The sequence below is a fragment of the Hemiscyllium ocellatum genome, unplaced genomic scaffold (assembly GCF_020745735.1).
Source record: "Hemiscyllium ocellatum isolate sHemOce1 unplaced genomic scaffold, sHemOce1.pat.X.cur. scaffold_1522_pat_ctg1, whole genome shotgun sequence".
Taxonomy (NCBI): Eukaryota; Metazoa; Chordata; class Chondrichthyes; order Orectolobiformes; family Hemiscylliidae; genus Hemiscyllium; species Hemiscyllium ocellatum.
The window spans coordinates 1-17,123 of NW_026867798.1; the positions used below are offsets into that span (position 1 = coordinate 1).

The 17,123-nt window shown below is 51.4% G+C and overlaps 9 non-coding genes across 9 annotated transcripts; all 9 read right to left on the bottom strand.

Moving 5' to 3' along the window:
• Positions 1 to 46: 46 nt before the first annotated feature.
• LOC132810074 (U2 spliceosomal RNA) lies at positions 47 to 236 on the bottom strand. The gene has a single exon (XR_009642685.1). It is a non-coding gene; the product is annotated as a U2 spliceosomal RNA (small nuclear RNA).
• A 1,795-nt stretch (positions 237 to 2,031) lies between these two features.
• Positions 2,032 to 2,223, bottom strand: LOC132810099 (U2 spliceosomal RNA). Its single transcript, XR_009642708.1, has one exon. It is a non-coding gene; the product is annotated as a U2 spliceosomal RNA (small nuclear RNA).
• Positions 2,224 to 4,027: 1,804 nt separating this feature from the next.
• Positions 4,028 to 4,219, bottom strand: LOC132810071 (U2 spliceosomal RNA). The gene has a single exon (XR_009642681.1). It is a non-coding gene; the product is annotated as a U2 spliceosomal RNA (small nuclear RNA).
• A 1,797-nt stretch (positions 4,220 to 6,016) lies between these two features.
• On the bottom strand, positions 6,017 to 6,208 carry LOC132810070 (U2 spliceosomal RNA). Its single transcript, XR_009642680.1, has one exon. It is a non-coding gene; the product is annotated as a U2 spliceosomal RNA (small nuclear RNA).
• A 1,791-nt stretch (positions 6,209 to 7,999) lies between these two features.
• LOC132810103 (U2 spliceosomal RNA) lies at positions 8,000 to 8,190 on the bottom strand. The gene has a single exon (XR_009642711.1). It is a non-coding gene; the product is annotated as a U2 spliceosomal RNA (small nuclear RNA).
• A 1,810-nt stretch (positions 8,191 to 10,000) lies between these two features.
• On the bottom strand, positions 10,001 to 10,191 carry LOC132810121 (U2 spliceosomal RNA). Its single transcript, XR_009642728.1, has one exon. It is a non-coding gene; the product is annotated as a U2 spliceosomal RNA (small nuclear RNA).
• A 1,795-nt stretch (positions 10,192 to 11,986) lies between these two features.
• On the bottom strand, positions 11,987 to 12,178 carry LOC132810086 (U2 spliceosomal RNA). The gene has a single exon (XR_009642696.1). It is a non-coding gene; the product is annotated as a U2 spliceosomal RNA (small nuclear RNA).
• A 1,797-nt stretch (positions 12,179 to 13,975) lies between these two features.
• Positions 13,976 to 14,168, bottom strand: LOC132810097 (U2 spliceosomal RNA). Its single transcript, XR_009642706.1, has one exon. It is a non-coding gene; the product is annotated as a U2 spliceosomal RNA (small nuclear RNA).
• Positions 14,169 to 15,956: 1,788 nt separating this feature from the next.
• Positions 15,957 to 16,147, bottom strand: LOC132810104 (U2 spliceosomal RNA). The gene has a single exon (XR_009642712.1). It is a non-coding gene; the product is annotated as a U2 spliceosomal RNA (small nuclear RNA).
• Between the last annotated feature and the right edge of the window lie 976 nt (positions 16,148 to 17,123).

Genomic DNA, 17,123 nt, shown 5'->3' on the forward strand with positions numbered 1-17,123 from the left:
GGCAAGAGATTCACATTGCATTCACCTGCTTTTGAACTTGGTAAGCGTTGGGTGCACCATTCCTGGAAACACTGCAATACCAGGCTGATACATGGAGAGGACAGAGCAAGCCCTTAAGCCATCTCCCTGCTCCAAAAATCCATTAATACAAACACTCCCACCTTCGTGAGATATCAGCGATTAAACTGATAAGAACAAAACTACACATATTCCAAGCCAAAAGGCCGAGAAGCGATAGCACATTAATACTCCAACGGTGGAGTCATATTGCCGACTATCCTTTCCATCAGTTTGATGATATTCAAAGTTCCTTTATTCCCTTACCGTCTACCTTCCTTCCAAGATAATCCAACCAGACCGGAAGATCACTCTGCAGCAGCAGTCGCTGTGCTTTACCCGTGCTTTTTCTGTCCATTCTGTTACGTAGCCGCGTAGGTCGCGCTGACGACCAATCAGATGGCACGGGCCGGAGCCACCGCACGTCAGGTCGACTGCAGAGAGGTTTCTCCCGGTGATCGGGGACAGCGGCGGCGGCAGGTCATTCATTCCCCCGGCATCTACAAGATTCACCAGAATTCCTCAGGCAGCACCTTGCAAACCATGGCCAACGCAGCCTCGAAGGATGACGGCAGCAGATCCACGGGAACACCACCATTCGCAAGTCTACTCCCCCCGCCGAGGCACTCGCTGTCCTGAATTGCAAATATGTCCTTGTTCCTCCGGTGTTACCGGGTCAAAATCGGGAATCCCCGCCCAAAACAGCATCGCGGGCTACCGACAGCACTTGGACTGCAGCGGTTCGAGAGAGCAGCTCACCACCAGGCTGATCTCGGCATGGGCGAGAAATGTTGGCCTTGACGGAAAGATCCTATTCATTGCCTCCCCTTGTGTTGGTGTAGCTTGCCCATAAATGCCAATCATCGTTTCCCTCACGTACAGGATTCGCTCCTCGGCATTCCGCATCAATCCGAAAAGTTGCGAAAAGCGAATTACGTCCGTGCACCCTTTCTTTATCGTCCACTTTCAATATCCTCTCTACTTGTATCCGACTCTCTGTGGAGAATGGGGAGGGAGCTGATCTCCCCGTGTAAACATGTCACGCTGCAAGCGCGCCTCATCACCACCAGCACTCGATTCGACATCTCCGTTCACATTGCTGCAGATCGCTGACAACATTATAATCCGACCCAGTTGACAAACTGACAACTGTTTCGCTACTTGCACCGCAAATGATGACAAATCGTTCCAAATCGTACGGGTGGCACAGTGGATCAGTGGTTAGTACGCTGCCTGGTGGCACCAGGGAGCTGAAGCCAGTTCCAGCCTTGGGCGATCGTCTGCGTGAATAATCTTACGTACAGACGTAGCTACTAAAGCAGGTCGCTTCCGTACAGTAGTTTGCGAAGAAACAAACAGAGATGGGGGTTTCACTCTATTCAGGAAACAGACTAAAGACATTTCTTCCTTGTTCAAGAAAATATTAGGATAAATTTGTTTGCCTCGGGTGGGGGGGGGAGGCGGGGGGGTTGGGAAGGGCTGTGGGGGCTGATCTGATAGCCATTTGACATTGGCTGAGTCATGGGATCCCACAACCTGATTTGACTGTGTTAAAAATCCCACAACACCAGGTTTCAGCCCAACGGGGTTCTTTGAATTACAGCAGTCACCCCACCCCCCCCGCCACCGCCGTACCATCGGTGGATACGTTCCAAGAACGACCGCAGAAGCCCAAAACGGCAGACAAGGGCAAATCCATTCATTCAAATTGGCAAGTTACCTTCCTGGCAGCCCCTGTTCCAGAATGTTCCCTGTAGCACGTTGGGGTTACCCCTGTCCTGGCTTTCAGCGTGCTGCACCTTCATCAGGTAACTGCAGAGCAGGTTCATAAGACAGAAAACCCGTAACAAAAGACGATAGTTTCCTGCAACTGAAAAGACAATAGATGCAACAATCACTGACTGCCATCAACACGGCAAACGAGCAAAGGCAAGAGATTCACATTGCATTCACCTGCTTTTGAACTTGGGTAGACGTTGGTGCACCATTCCTGGAAACACTGCAATACCAGGCTGATACATGGAGAGGACAGAGCAAGCCCTTAAGCCATCTCCCTGCTCCAAAAATCCATTTAATACAAACACTCCCACCTTCGGGAGATATCAGCGATTAAACTGATAAGAACAGAAACTACACATATTCCAAGCCAAAAGGCCGAGAAGCGATAGCACATTAATACTCCAACGGTGGAGGTCATATTGCCGACTATCCTTTCCATCAGTTTGATGATATTCAAAGTTCCTTATTCCCTTACCGTCTACCTTCCTTCCAAGATATCCAACCAGACCGGAAGATCACTCTGCAGCAGTCGCTGTGCTTTACCCGTGGTTTTCTGTTACGTAGCCGCGTAGGTCGCGCTGACGACCAATCAGATGGCACGGGCCGGAGCCACTGCACGTCAGGTCGACTGCAGAGAGGTTTCTCCCCGGTGATCGGGGACAGCGGCGGCGGCAGGGTCATTCATTCCCCGGCAGGGTCATTCATTCCCCCGCATCTACAAGATTCACCAGAATTCCCAGGCAGCACCTTGCAAACCCATGGCCAACGCAGCCTCGAAGGATGACGGCAGCAGATCCACGGGAACACCACCATTCGCAAGTTCTCCCCCCGCCGAGGCACTCGCTGTCCTGAATTGCAAATATGTCCTTGTTCCTCCGGTGTTACCGGGTCAAAAATCGGGAATCCCCGCCCAAACAGCATCGCGGGGCTACCGACAGCACTTGGACTGCAGCGGTTCGAGAGAGCAGCTCACCACCAGGCTGATCTCGGCATGGGCGAGAAATGTTGGCCTTGACGGAAAGATCCTATTCATTGCCTCCCCTTGTGTTGGTGTAGCTTGCCATAAATGCCAATCATCGTTTCCCTCACGTACAGGATTCGCTCCTCGGCATTCCGCATCAATCCGAAAAGTTGCGAAAAGCGAATTACGTCCGTGCACCCTTTCTTTATCGTCCACTTTCAATATCCTCTCTACTTGTATCCGACTCTCTGTGGAGAATGGGGAGGAGCTGATCTCCCCGTGTAAACATGTCACGCTGCAAGCGCGCCTCATCACCACCAGCAGCTCGATTCGACATCTCCGTTCACATTGCTGCAGATCGCTGACAACATTATAATCCGACCCAGTTGACAAACTGACAACTGTTTCGCTACTTGCACCGCAAATGATGACAAATCGTTCCAAATCGTACGGGTGGCACAGTGGATCAGTGGTTAGTACGGCTGCCTGGTGGCACCAGGAGCTGAAGCCAGTTCCAGCCTTGGGCGATCGTCTGCGTGAATAATCTTTACGTGCAGACGTAGCTACTAAAGCAGGTCGCTTCCGTACAGTAGTTTGCGAAGAAACAAACAGAGATGGGGGTTTCACTCTATTCAGGAAACAGACTAAAGACATTTCTTTCTTGTTCAAGAAAATATTAGGATAAATTTGTTGCCTCGGGGTTGGGGGGGGAGGGGCGGGGGGTTGGGAAGGGGCTGTGGGGGCTGATCTGATAGCCATTTGACATTGGCTGAGTCATGGGATCCCACAACCTGATTTGACTGTGTTAAAAATCCCACAACACCAGGTTCAGCCCAACGGGGTTCTTTGAAATTACAGCAGTCACCCCACCCCCCGCCACCGCCGTACCATCGGTGGGATACGTTCCAAGAACGACCGCAGAAGCCCAAAACGGCAGACAAGGGCAAATCCATTCATTAAATTGGCAAGTTACCTTCCTGGCAGGCCCCTGGTTCCAGAATGTTCCCTGTAGCACGTTGGGGTTACCCCTGTCCTGGCTTTCAGCGTGCTGCACCTTCATCAGGTAACTGCAGAGCAGGTTCATAAGACAGAAAACCCGTAACAAAAGACGATAGTTTCCTGCAACTGAAAAGACAATAGATGCAACAATCACTGACTGCCATCAACACGGCAAACTAGCAAAGGCAAGAGATTCACATTGCATTCACCTGCTTTTGAACTTGGGTAAGCGTTGGGTGCACCATTCCTGGAAACACTGCAATACCAGGCTGATACATGGAGAGGACAGAGCAAGCCCTTAAGCCATCTCCCTGCTCCAAAAATCCATTTAATACAAACACTCCCACCTTCGGGAGATATCAGCGATTAAACTGATAAGAACAGAAACTACACATATTCCAAGCCAAAGGCCGAGAGCGATAGCACATTAATACTCCAACGGTGGAGGTCATATTTGCCGACTATCCTTTCCATCAGTTTGATGATATTCAAAGTTCCTTTATTCCCTTACCGTCTACCTTCCTTCCAAGATATCCAACCAGACCGGAAGATCACTCTGCAGCAGTCGCTGTGCTTTCCCCCGTGCTTTTCTGTCCATCTGTTACGTAGCCGCGTAGGTCGCGCTGACGACCAATCAGATGGCACGGGCCGGAGCCACCGCACGTCAGGTCGACTGCAGAGAGGTTTCTCCCGGTGATCGGGGACAGCGGCGGCGGCAGGGTCATTCATTCCCCCGGCCAGGCATCTACAAGATTCACCAGAATTCCTCAGGCAGCACCTTGCAAACCCATGGCCAACGCAGCCTCGAAGGATGACGGCAGCAGATCCACGGGAACACCACCATTCGCAAGTTCTCCCCCCCCGCCGAGGCACTCGCTGTCCTGAATTGCAAATATGTCCTTGTTCCTCCGGTGTGACCGGGTCAAAATCGGGAATCCCCGCCCAAACAGCATCGCGGGCTACCGACAGCACTTGGACTGCAGCGGTTCGAGAGAGCAGCTCACCACCAGGCTGATCTCGGCATGGGCGAGAAATGTTGGCCTTGACGGAAAGATCCTATTCATTGCCTCCCCTTGTGTTGGTGTAGCTTGCCCATAAATGCCAATCATCGTTTCCCTCACGTACAGGATTCGCTCCTCGGCATTCCGCATCAATCCGAAAAGTTGCGAAAAGCGAATTACGTCCGTGCACCCTTTCTTTATCGTCCACTTTCAATATCCTCTCTACTTGTATCCGACTCTCTGTGGAGAATGGGGAGGGAGCTGATCTCCCCGTGTAAACATGTCACGCTGCAAGCGCGCCTCATCACCACCAGCAGCTCGATTCGACATCTCCGTTCACATTGCTGCAGATCGCTGACAACATTATAATCCGACCCAGTTGACAAACTGACAACTGTTTCGCTACTTGCACCGCAAATGATGACAAATCGTTCCAAATCGTACGGGTGGCACAGTGATCAGTGGTTAGTACGGCTGCCTGGTGGCACCAGGGAGCTGAAGCCAGTTCCAGCCTTGGGCGATCGTCTGCGTGAATAATCTTTACGTACAGACGTAGCTACTAAAGCAGGTCGCTTCCGTACAGTAGTTTGCGAAGAAACAAACAGATGGGGGTTTCACTCTATTCAGGAAACAGACTAAAGACATTTCTTCCTTGTTCAAGAAAATATTAGGATAAATTTGTTGCCTCGGGGGTGGGGGGAGGCGGGGGGGGTTGGGAAGGGGCTGTGGGGCTGATCTGATAGCCATTTGACATTGGCTGAGTCATGGGATCCCACAACCTGATTTGACTGTGTTAAAAATCCCACAACACCAGGGTTCAGCCCAACGGGTTCTTTGAAATTACAGCAGTCACCCCACCCCCCGCCACCGCCGTACCATCGGTGGGATACGTTCCAAGAACGACCGCAGAAGCCCAAAACGGCAGACAAGGGCAAATCCATTCATTCAAATTGGCAAGTTACCTTCCTGGCAGGCCCCTGGTTCCAGAATGTTCCCTGTAGCACGTTGGGGTTACCCCTGTCCTGGCTTTCAGCGTGCTGCACCTTCATCAGGTAACTGCAGAGCAGGTTCATAAGACAGAAAACCCGTAACAAAAGACGATAGTTTCCTGCAACTGAAAAGACAATAGATGCAACAATCACTGACTGCCATCAACACGGCAAACTAGCAAAGGCAAGAGATTCACATTGCATTCACCTGCTTTTGAACTTGGGTAAGCGTTGGGTGCACCATTCCTGGAAACACTGCAATACCAGGCTGATACATGGAGAGGACAGAGCAAGCCCTTAAGCCATCTCCCTGCTCCAAAAATCCATTTAATACAAACACTCCCACCTTCGGGAGATATCAGCGATTAAACTGATAAGAACAGAAACTACACATATTCCAAGCCAAAAGGCCGAGAAGCGATAGCACATTAATACTCCAACGGTGGAGGTCATATTTGCCGACTATCCTTTCCATCAGTTTGATGATATTCAAAGTTCCTTTATTCCCTTACCGTCTACCTTCCTTCCAAGATATCCAACCAGACCGGAAGATCACTCTGCAGCAGTCGCTGTGCTTTCCCCGTGCTTTTCTGTCCATCTGTTACGTAGCCGCGTAGGTCGCGCTGACGACCAATCAGATGGCACGGGCCGGAGCCACCGCACGTCAGGTCGACTGCAGAGAGGTTTCTCCCGGTGATCGGGGACAGCGGCGGCGGCAGGGTCATTCATTCCCCCGGCATCTACAAGATTCACCAGAATTCCTCAGGCAGCACCTTGCAAACCCATGGCCAACGCAGCCTCGAAGGATGACGGCAGCAGATCCACGGGAACACCACCATTCGCAAGTTCTCCCCCCCGCCGAGGCACTCGCTGTCCTGAATTGCAAATATGTCCTTGTTCCTCCGGTGTTACCGGGTCAAAATCGGGAATCCCCGCCCAAACAGCATCGCGGGCTACCGACAGCACTTGGACTGCAGCGGTTCGAGAGAGCAGCTCACCACCAGGCTGATCTCGGCATGGGCGAAAATGTTGGCCTTGACGGAAAGATCCTATTCATTGCCTCCCCTTGTGTTGGTGTAGCTTGCCATAAATGCCAATCATCGTTTCCCCTCACGTACAGGATTCGCTCCTCGGCATTCCGCATCAATCCGAAAAGTTGCGAAAAGCGAATTACGTCCGTGCACCCTTTCTTTATCGTCCACTTCAATATCCTCTCTACTTGTATCCGACTCTCTGTGGAGAATGGGGAGGGAGCTGATCTCCCGTGTAAACATGTCACGCTGCAAGCGCGCCTCATCACCACCAGCAGCTCGATTCGACATCTCCGTTCACATTGCTGCAGATCGCTGACAACATTATAATCCGACCCAGTTGACAAACTGACAACTGTTTCGCTACTTGCACCGCAAATGATGACAAATCGTTCCAAATCGTACGGGTGGCACAGTGGATCAGTGGTTAGTACGGCTGCCTGGTGGCACCAGGGAGCTGAAGCCAGTTCCAGCCTTGGGCGATCGTCTGCGTGAATAATCTTTACGTACAGACGTAGCTACTAAAGCAGGTCGCTTCCGTACAGTAGTTTGCGAAGAAACAAAACAGAGATGGGGGTTTCACTCTATTCAGGAACAGACTAAAGACATTTCTTCCTTGTTCAAGAAAATATTAGGATAAATTTGTTGCCTCGGGGTGGGGGGGGAGGCGGGGGGGTTGGGAAGGGGCTGTGGGGCTGATCTGATAGCCATTTGACATTGGCTGAGTCATGGGATCCCACAACCTGATTTGACTGTGTTAAAATCCCACAACACCAGGTTTCAGCCCAACGGGGGTTCTTTGAAATTACAGCAGTCACCCCACCCCCGCCACCGCCGTACCATCGGTGGGATACGTTCCAAGAACGACCGCAGAAGCCCAAAACGGCAGACAAGGTCAAATCCATTCATTCAAATTGGCAAGTTACCTTCCTGGCAGGCCCCTGGTTCCAGAATGTTCCCTGTAGCACGTTGGGGTTACCCCTGTCCTGGCTTTCAGCGTGCTGCACCTTCATCAGGTAACTGCAGAGCAGGTTCATAAGACAGAAAACCCGTAACAAAAGACGATAGTTTCCTGCAACTGAAAAGACAATAGATGCAACAATCACTGACTGCCATCAACACGGCAAACTAGCAAAGGCAAGAGATTCACATTGCATTCACCTGCTTTTGAACTTGGGTAGCGTTGGGTGCACCATTCCTGGAAACACTGCAATACCAGGCTGATACATGGAGAGGACAGAGCAAGCCCTTAAGCCATCTCCCTGCTCCAAAAATCCATTTAATACAAACACTCCCACCTTCGGAGATATCAGCGATTAAACTGATAAGAACAGAAACTACACATATTCCAAGCCAAAAGGCCGAGAAGCGATAGCACATTAATACTCCAACGGTGGAGGTCATATTTGCCGACTATCCTTTCCATCAGTTTGATGATATTCAAAGTTCCTTTATTCCCTTACCGTCTACCTTCCTTCCAAGATATCCAACCAGAACGGAAGATCACTCTGCAGCAGTCGCTGTGCTTTACCCGTGGTTTTTCTGTTACGTAGCCGCGTAGGTCGCGCTGACGACCAATCAGATGGCACGGGCCGGAGCCACTGCACGTCAGGTCGACTGCAGAGAGGTTTCTCCCGGTGATCGGGGACAGCGGCGGCGGCAGGGTCATTCATTCCCCGGCAGGGTCATTCATTCCCCGGCATCTACAAGATTCACCAGAATTCCTCAGGCAGCACCTTGTAAACCCATGGCCAACGCAGCCTCGAAGGATGACGGCAGCAGATCCACGGGAACACCACCATTCGCAAGTTCTCCCCCGCGCCGAGGCACTCGCTGTCCTGAATTGCAAATATGTCCTTGTTCCTCCGGTGTTACCGGGTCAAAATCGGGAATCCCCGCCCAAACAGCATCGCGGGGGCTACCGACAGCACTTGGACTGCAGCGGTTCGAGAGAGCAGCTCACACCAGGCTGATCTCGGCATGGGCGAGAAATGTTGGCCTTGACGGAAAGATCCTATTCATTGCCTCCCCTTGTGTTGGTGTAGCTTGCCCATAAATGCCAATCATCGTTTCCCCTCACGTACAGGATTCGCTCCTCGGCATTCCGCATCAATCCGAAAAGTTGCGAATAGCGAATTACGTCCGTGCACCCTTTCTTTATCGTCCACTTTCAATATCCTCTCTACTTGTATCCGACTCTCTGTGGAGAATGGGGAGGGAGCTGATCTCCCCGTGTAAACATGTCACGCTGCAAGCGTGCCTCATCACCACCAGCAGCTCGATTCGACATCTCCGTTCACATTGCTGCAGATCGCTGACAACATTATAATCCGACCCAGTTGACAAACTGACAACTGTTTCGCTACTTGCACCGCAAATGATGACAAATCGTTCCAAATCGTACGGGTGGCACAGTGGATCAGTGGTTAGTACGGCTGCCTGGTGGCACCAGGGAGCTGAAGCCAGTTCCAGCCTTGGCGATCGTCTGCGTGAATAATCTTTACGTGCAGACGTAGCTACTAAAGCAGGTCGCTTCCGTACAGTAGTTTGCGAAGAAACAAACAGAGATGGGGGTTTCACTCTATTCAGGAACAGACTAAAGACATTTCTTTCTTGTTCAAGAAAATATTAGGATAAATTTGTTGCCTCGGGGTGGGGGGGGGGGGGGGGGGGTTGGGAAGGGGCTGTGGGGGCTGATCTGATAGCCATTTGACATTGGCTGAGTCATGGGATCCCACAACCTGATTTGACTGTGTTAAAAATCCCACAACACCAGGTTCAGCCCAACGGGGTTCTTTGAAATTACAGCAGTCACCCCACCCCCCCGCCACCGCCGTACCATCGGTGGGGTACGTTCCAAGAACGACCGCAGAAGCCCAAAACGGCAGACAAGGGCAAATCCATTCATTCAAATTGGCAAGTTACCTTCCTGGCAGGCCCCTGGTTCCAGAATGTTCCCTGTAGCACGTTGGGGTTACCCCTGTCCTGGCTTTCAGCGTGCTGCACCTTCATCAGGTAACTGCAGAGCAGGTTCATAAGACAGAAAAACCCGTAACAAAAGACGATAGTTTCCTGCAACTGAAAAGACAATAGATGCAACAATCACTGACTGCCATCAACACGGCAAACTAGCAAAGGCAAGAGATTCACATTGCATTCACCTGCTTTTGAACTTGGGTAAGCGTTGGGTGCACCATTCCTGGAAACACTGCAATACCAGGCTGATACATGGAGGGACAGAGCAAGCCCTTAAGCCATCTCCCTGCTCCAAAAATCCATTTAATACAAACACTCCCACCTTCGGGAGATATCAGCGATTAAACTGATAAGAACAGAAACTACACATATTCCAAGCCAAAAGGCCGAGAAGCGATAGCACATTAATACTCCAACGGTGGAGGTCATATTTGCCGACTATCCTTTCCATCAGTTTGATGATATTCAAAGTTCCTTTATTCCCTTACCGTCTACCTTCCTTCCAAGATATCCAACCAGACCGGAAGATCACTCTGCAGCAGTCGCTGTGCTTTCCCCGTGCTTTTCTGTCCATCTGTTACGTAGCCGCGTAGGTCGCGCTGACGACCAATCAGATGGCACGGGCCGGAGCCACCGCACGTCAGGTCGACTGCAGAGAGGTTTCTCCGGTGATCGGGGACAGCGGCGGCGGCAGGGTCATTCATTCCCCGGCATCTACAAGATTCACCAGAATTCCTCAGGCAGCACCTTGCAAACCCATGGCCAACGCAGCCTCGAAGGATGTCGGCAGCAGATCCACGGGAACACCACCATTCGCAAGTTCTCCCCCCCGCCGAGGCACTCGCTGTCCTGAATTGCAAATATGTCCTTGTTCCTCCGGTGTTACCGGGTCAAAATCGGGAATCCCCGCCCAAACAGCATCGCGGGGCTACCGACAGCACTTGGACTGCAGCGGTTCGAGAGAGCAGCTCACCACCAGGCTGATCTCGGCATGGGCGAGAAATGTTGGCCTTGACGGAAAGATCCTATTCATTGCCTCCCTTGTGTTGGTGTAGCTTGCCCATAAATGCCAATCATCGTTTCCCTCACGTACAGGATTCGCTCCTCGGCATTCCGCATCAATCCGAAAAGTTGCGAAAAGCGAATTACGTCCGTGCACCCTTTCTTTATCGTCCACTTTCAATATCCTCTCTACTTGTATCCGACTCTCTGTGGAGAATGGGGAGGGAGCTGATCTCCCGTGTAAACATGTCACGCTGCAAGCGCGCCTCATCACCACCAGCAGCTCGATTCGACATCTCCGTTCACATTGCTGCAGATCGCTGACAACATTATAATCCGACCCAGTTGACAAACTGACAACTGTTTCGCTACTTGCACCGCAAATGATGACAAATCGTTCCAAATCGTACGGGTGGCACAGTGATCAGTGGTTAGTACGGCTGCCTGGTGGCACCAGGGAGCTGAAGCCAGTTCCAGCCTTGGGCGATCGTCTGCGTGAATAATCTTTACGTACAGACGTAGCTACTAAAGCAGGTCGCTTCCGTACAGTAGTTTGCGAAGAAACAAACAGAGATGGGGGTTTCACTCTATTCAGGAAACAGACTAAAGACATTTCTTTCTTGTTCAAGAAAATATTAGGATAAATTTGTTGCCTCGGGGGGGGGGGGGGGGGCGGGGGGGTGGGCACGGGGCTGTGGGGGCTGATCTGATAGCCATTTGACATTGGCTGAGTCATGGGATCCCACAACCTGATTTGACTGTGTTAAAAATCCCACAACACCAGGTTTCAGCCCAACGGGGTTCTTTGAAATTACAGCAGTCACCCCACCCCCCCGCCACCGCCGTACCATCGGTGGGATACGTTCCAAGAACGACCGCAGAAGCCCAAAACGGCAGACAAGGGCAAATCCATTCATTCAAAATTGGCAAGTTACCTTCCAGGCAGGCCCCTGGTTCCAGAATGTTCCCTGTAGCACGTTGGGGTTACCCTGTCCTGGCTTTCAGCGTGCTGCACCTTCATCAGGTAACTGCAGAGCAGGTTCATAAGACAGAAAACCCGTAACAAAAGACGATAGTTTCCTGCAACTGAAAAGACAATAGATGCAACAATCACTGACTGCCATCAACACGGCAAACTAGCAAAGGCAAGAGATTCACATTGCATTCACCTGCTTTTGAACTTGGGTAAGCGTTGGGTGCACCATTCCTGGAAACACTGCAATACCAGGCTGATACATGGAGAGGACAGAGCAAGCCCTTAAGCCATCTCCCTGCTCCAAAAATCCATTTAATACAAACACTCCCACCTTCGGGAGATATCAGCGATTAAACTGATAAGAACAGAAACTACACATATTCCAAGCCAAAAGGCCGAGAAGCGATAGCACATTAATACTCCAACGGTGGAGGTCATATTTGCCGACTATCCTTTCCATCAGTTTGATGATATTCAAAGTTCCTTTATTCCCTTACCGTCTACCTTCCTTCCAAGATATCCAACCAGACCGGAAGATCACTCTGCAGCAGTCGCTGTGCTTTCCCCGTGCTTTTCTGTCCATCTGTTACGTAGCCGCGTAGGTCGCGCTGACGACCAATCAGATGGCACGGGCCGGAGCCACCGCACGTCAGGTCGACTGCAGAGAGGTTTCTCCCGGTGATCGGGGACAGCGGCGGCGGCAGGGTCATTCATTCCCCCGGCATCTACAAGATTCACCAGAATTCCTCAGGCAGCACCTTGCAAACCCATGGCCAACGCAGCCTCGAAGGATGACGGCAGCAGATCCACGGGAACACCACCATTCGCAAGTTCTCCCCCCCGCCGAGGCACTCGCTGTCCTGAATTGCAAATATGTCCTTGTTCCTCCGGTGTTACCGGGTCAAAAATCGGGAATCCCCGCCCAAACAGCATCGCGGGGGCTACCGACAGCACTTGGACTGCAGCGGTTCGAGAGAGCAGCTCACCACCAGGCTGATCTCGGCATGGGCGAGAAATGTTGGCCTTGACGGAAAGATCCTATTCATTGCCTCCCCTTGTGTTGGTGTAGCTTGCCCATAAATGCCAATCATCGTTTCCCTCACGTACAGGATTCGCTCCTCGGCATTCCGCATCAATCCGAAAAGTTGCGAAAAGCGAATTACGTCCGTGCACCCTTTCTTTATCGTCCACTTTCAATATCCTCTCTACTTGTATCCGACTCTCTGTGGAGAATGGGGAGGGAGCTGATCTCCCCGTGTAAACATGTCACGCTGCAAGCGCGCCTCATCACCACCAGCAGCTCGATTCGACATCTCCGTTCACATTGCTGCAGATCGCTGACAACATTATAATCCGACCCAGTTGACAAACTGACAACTGTTTCGCTACTTGCACCGCAAATGATGACAAATCGTTCCAAATCGTACGGGTGGCACAGTGGATCAGTGGTTAGTACGGCTGCCTGGTGGCACCAGGGAGCTGAAGCCAGTTCAGCCTTGGGCGATCGTCTGCGTGAATAATCTTTACGTACAGACGTAGCTACTAAAGCAGGTCGCTTCCGTACAGTAGTTTGCGAAGAACAAACAGAGATGGGGGTTTCACTCTATTCAGGAAACAGACTAAAGACATTTCTTTCTTGTTCAAGAAAATATTAGGATAAATTTGTTGCCTCGGGGTGGGGGGGGAGGCGGGGGGTTGGGAAGGGGCTGTGGGGCTGATCTGATAGCCATTTGACATTGGCTGAGTCATGGGATCCCACAACCTGATTTGACTGTGTTAAAAATCCCACAACACCAGGTTTCAGCCCAACGGGGTTCTTTGAAATTACAGCAGTCACCCCCCCCCCCCGCCACCGCCGTACCAAAGGTGGGATACGTTCCAAGAACGACCGCAGAAGCCCAAAACGGCAGACAAGGGCAAATCCATTCATTCAAATTGGCAAGTTACCTTCCTGGCAGGCCCCTGGTTCCAGAATGTTCCCTGTAGCACGTTGGGGTTACCCCTGTCCTGGCTTTCAGCGTGCTGCACCTTCATCAGGTAACTGCAGAGCAGGTTCATAAGACAGAAAACCCGTAACAAAAGACGATAGTTTCCTGCAACTGAAAAGACAATAGATGCAACAATCACTGACTGCCATCAACACGGCAAACTAGCAAAGGCAAGAGATTCACATTGCATTCACCTGCTTTTTGAACTTGGGTAAGCGTTGGTGCACCATTCCTGGAAACACTGCAATACCAGGCTGATACATGGAGAGGACAGAGCAAGCCCTTAAGCCATCTCCCTGCTCCAAAAATCCATTTAATACAAACACTCCCCACCTTCGGGAGATATCAGCGATTAAACTGATAAGAACAGAAACTACACATATTCCAAGCCAAAAGGCCGAGAAGCGATAGCACATTAATACTCCAACGGTGGAGGTCATATTTGCCGACTATCATTTCCATCAGTTTGATGATATTCAAAGTTCCTTTATTCCCTTACCGTCTACCTTCCTTCCAAGATATCCAACCAGACCGGAAGATCACTCTGCAGCAGTCGCTGTGCTTTCCCCGTGCTTTTCTGTTACGTAGCCGCGTAGGTCGCGCTGACGACCAATCAGATGGCACGGGCCGGAGCCACCGCACGTCAGGTCGACTGCAGAGAGGTTTCTCCCGGTGATCGGGCACAGCGGCGGCGGCAGGGTCATTCATTCCCCCGGCATCTACAAGATTCACCAGAATTCCTCAGGCAGCACCTTGCAAACCCATGGCCAACGCAGCCTCGAAGGATGACGGCAGCAGATCCACGGGAACACCACCATTCGCAAGTTCTCCCCCCGCGCCGAGGCACTCGCTGTCCTGAATTGCAAATATGTCCTTGTTCCTCCGGTGTTACCGGGTCAAAATCGGGAATCCCCGCCCAAACAGCATCGCGGGGCTACCGACAGCACTTGGACTGCAGCGGTTCGAGAGAGCAGCTCACCACCAGGCTGATCTCGGCATGGGCGAGAAATGTTGGCCTTGACGGAAAGATCCTATTCATTGCCTCCCCTTGTGTGGTGTAGCTTGCCCATAAATGCCAATCATCGTTTCCCTCACGTACAGGATTCGCTCCTCGGCATTCCGCATCAATCCGAAAAGTTGCGAAAAGCGAATTACGTCCGTGCACCCTTTCTTTATCGTCCACTTTCAATATCCTCTCTACTTGTATCCGACTCTCTGTGGAGAATGGGGAGGGAGCTGATCTCCCCGTGTAAACATGTCACGCTGCAAGCGCGCCTCATCACCACCAGCAGCTCGATTCGACATCTCCGTTCACATTGCTGCAGATCGCTGACAACATTATAATCCGACCCAGTTGACAAACTGACAACTGTTTCGCTACTTGCACCGCAAATGATGACAAATCGTTCCAAATCGTACGGGTGGCACAGTGGATCAGTGGTTAGTACGGCTGCCTGGTGGCACCAGGGAGCTGAAGCCAGTTCCAGCCTTGGGCGATCGTCTGCGTGAATAATCTTTACGTACAGACGTAGCTACTAAAGCAGGTCGCTTCCGTACAGTAGTTTGCGAAGAAACAAACAGAGATGGGGGTTTCACTCTATTCAGAAAACAGACTAAAGACATTTCTTTCTTGTTCAAGAAATATTAGGATAAATTTGTTGCCTCGGGGTGGGGGGGGAGGCGGGGGGGTTGGGACGGGGCTGTGGGGGCTGATCTGATAGCCATTTGACATTGGCTGAGTCATGGGATCCCACAACCTGATTTGACTGTGTTAAAAATCCCACAACACCAGGGTTCAGCCCAACGGGGTTCTTTGAAATTACAGCAGTCACCCCACCCCCCGCCACCGCCGTACCATCGGTGGGATACGTTCCAAGAACGACCGCAGAAGCCCAAAACGGCAGACAAGGGCAAATCCATTCATTCAAATTGGCAAGTTACCTTCCTGGCAGGCCCCTGGTTCAGAATGTTCCCTGTAGCACGTTGGGGTTACCCCTGTCCTGGCTTTCAGCGTGCTGCACCTTCATCAGGTAACTGCAGAGCAGGTTCATAAGACAGAAAACCCGTAACAAAAGACGATAGTTTCCTGCAACTGAAAAGACAATAGATGCAACAATCACTGACTGCCATCAACACGGCAAACTAGCAAAGGCAAGAGATTCACATTGCATTCACCTGCTTTTGAACTTGGGTAAGCGTTGGGTGCACCATTCCTGGAAACACTGCAATACCAGGCTGATACATGGAGAGGACAGAGCAAGCCCTTAAGCCATCTCCCTGCTCCAAAAATCCATTTAATACAAACACTCCCACCTTCGGAGATATCAGCGATTAAACTGATAAGAACAGAAACTACACATATTCCAAGCCAAAAGGCCGAGAAGCGATAGCACATTAATACTCCAACGGTGGAGGTCATATTTGCCGACTATCCTTTCCATCAGTTTGATGATATTCAAAGTTCCTTTATTCCCTTACCGTCTACCTTCCTTCCAAGATATCCAACCAGACCGGAAGATCACTCTGCAGCAGTCGCTGTGCTTTCCCCGTGCTTTTCTGTCCATCTGTTACGTAGCCGCGTAGGTCGCGCTGACGACCAATCAGATGGCACGGGCCGGAGCCACCGCACGTCAGGTCGACTGCAGAGAGGTTTCTCCCGGTGATCGGGGACAGCGGCGGCGGCAGGGTCATTCATTCCCCCCGGCATCTACAAGATTCACCAGAATTCCTCAGGCAGCACCTTGCAAACCCATGGCCAACGCAGCCTCGAAGGATGACGGCAGCAGATCCACGGGAACACCACCATTCGCAAGTTCTCCCCCCCGCCGAGGCACTCGCTGTCCTGAATTGCAAATATGTCCTTGTTCCTCCGGTGTTACCGGGTCAAAATCGGGAATCCCCACCCAAACAGCATCGCGGGGCTACCGACAGCACTTGGACTGCAGCGGTTCGAGAGAGCAGCTCACCACCAGGCTGATCTCGGCATGGGCGAGAAATGTTGGCCTTGACGGAAAGATCCTATTCATTGCCTCCCCCTTGTGTTGGTGTAGCTTGCCCATAAATGCCAATCATCGTTTCCCTCACGTACAGGATTCGCTCCTCGGCATTCCGCATCAATCCGAAAAGTTGCGAAAAAGCGAATTACGTCCGTGCACCCTTTCTTATCGTCCACTTTCAATATCCTCTCTACTTGTATCCGACTCTCTGTGGAGAATGGGGAGGGAGCTGATCTCCCCGTGTAAACATGTCACGCTGCAAGCGCGCCTCATCACCACCAGCAGCTCGATTCGACATCTCCGTTCACATTGCTGCAGATCGCTGACAACATTATAATCCGACCCAGTTGACAAACTGACAACTGTTT